This window comes from Chrysochloris asiatica, unplaced genomic scaffold, assembly GCF_000296735.1.
Source record: "Chrysochloris asiatica unplaced genomic scaffold, ChrAsi1.0 scaffold00178, whole genome shotgun sequence".
NCBI lineage: Eukaryota > Metazoa > Chordata > Mammalia > Afrosoricida > Chrysochloridae > Chrysochloris > Chrysochloris asiatica.
The window spans coordinates 3,320,452-3,322,492 of record NW_006408696.1 but is presented as its reverse complement, the minus strand read 5'-3'; the positions used below and the strand labels follow the sequence as shown (position 1 = coordinate 3,322,492).

General features: G+C 41.4%; 1 pseudogene; it reads right to left on the bottom strand.

Moving 5' to 3' along the window:
- LOC102815264 overlaps positions 1 to 610 on the bottom strand; it is a 2,247-nt pseudogene extending 1,637 nt beyond the window's left edge.
- Positions 611 to 2,041: the final 1,431 nt, after the last annotated feature.

Here is a 2,041-nt window from a genome sequence, read left to right as displayed (position 1 = left end):
TGTCAGAGATTGTTACTGACAACAATAGTTGATAATCTAAACAGAATAAATAATAGGTATGTGGTTGGAAATAAGGAAAAACTCATCCCCTTAAATTTTTTTTTTTTTTTTTTTACAAAAACCACTCTTAAGTATTTGATGCAATATATTTTCATTCTCTGTGTGTGGACACATATATACTTTTAAGTAAGTGTACGATGTAGAAATTCCTAGTTGTCACTGTTTGCTAATTATCCTCATTAGAATCAGAGCATTTTCCTTGTCCTGAAATGTCTTTCAACCATATTACTTTTAGAATTCCAAACGTATGACTATTAGAATTGACATGAGTTACACAAACCGTCTACGATGGGCCACTTTAGGTTTGGAGCATTGACTCATGGAAGTTGGAGCAAGCGATCTGGGCTCTTGGGGTCTTGGGGTTTGGTCAGTCTTGTTGGGCTACAATCCCAGCTTTATAATTTCCACCTTGTGTGCTTGGTCTTGGGGTCAGTGCCGGGCCGCTATGCCTACACGGAGAGCAAGATGAAGGCACATTTGGTGTGAGTGTTGGGAGGAACGTAGCGGAGTCTGAGGCAGTGAGGATGGCTGCTCAGGACTCACCTCTCATGGAGGATGCTTCCAGAATCAACTATCCTAACAAGCATCCGTATCTCGTGTAAGTCATCCTGCAGAAGTAGTGCCAGGTCTGCTGGAAGACCCAAGTGAAGATGATGGTGCAGGCTGGAAGAAACCGTGGGCATTCTAGTACAGAGCCTGAGTTTTCTGAAAAGCAGAGCTGGGAGGATGTGGCAAGGTTCTGGTATATGGGCTGACCCAAATCCAATAATAACACAGTTGGTGTTTCACTACTCAACCAAAAAGTTCCTAATTTCTGAGTTTTCCCACTTGACATTACATCAAGAGCATTTTCTGTTGTTACCAGAAACACTTTGGAAAACATGTCGTTTTGAGTGTTGCCTTCATGTAAGGATTTTCAGTAGTTACAGTTCCAACCCACCAGTTGGTCTTCAGAAACCCTATACAGGGTCGCTAGGAGTCAGAACAGACTCGCCAGCCCTTAACAACAAGAAGTCAACTCATTAGAGACATTAGTTTTGAGATTCTTCATAAAATGTTACCAACTTTCATTGAAAACAAATTTTCTGTAGTGACCGTTTAGATTGTGTAGATAGACAACTGACTAATCAAACCAAAATAGCTTCACTTCTGTGGAGAAGAGAGGGAGGTTAAAGGAGACCACTTGAAAGCAATGACAAAAACAGACATGATCAGGAGTTAGAACCAGATACTCTGCCAATTCCTGCATCTTCTGAAGAGGCTGAAGAATGGAGGTGGTTAAGTTCATATTTGTCAAGCCTGGGATAAAGCCTGGGTGTAGGCAGTGGAGTCCATGGAGAGCATGAATGAGGCCCAAATGAGGCCACAAAGTATGCCGAAATGCTGATGTTAACTGTAGAAAGTATACTTGGTGTTAACAGCACTGTGATTAATGAACTGTCAGTGAATCCCTAAATGAATGGCTTGAAACTGTACTTACTCACCTCCCTGCTAGACTGAAAAGCAATGTTTACCTTTCCAAGGGTTCTGTATAGTTGATTCAGCCTTCACTTCTTCTGTCCAAAAACAGTCTCTGTTTATAAAGACTTGAACTAGAATTGAGTGAGCTATAATCATTACCAACTAAGGAGTCCTGGTTTGGAACTGGAGGATACACACTGGACCTCAAGGTGGGTTTGAACCACCAAGTCTGTGCTTCAAACTTAGCAGCATCTCCTCAGAAACCGTATACTGAGTCAGGGTAATTCTGGACCAACTCCAAGACACATAACAACAACAGCTAGCTACAAATTAGGAGGTTCTCACCCACCAGCAGCTTTTCCTAAATCCTATACGGGGTGGCTCTGAGTCAGAAACCACTGGTCAGAACTTAACAACAATCAATGCTAAGTACATCACATCAAAATGTTTACACAGTGTGCTTTAGAAATAATTGTTTTAGTCTAGTAACATCAGGAGAGAAGGAATATTAGGCTAGAAA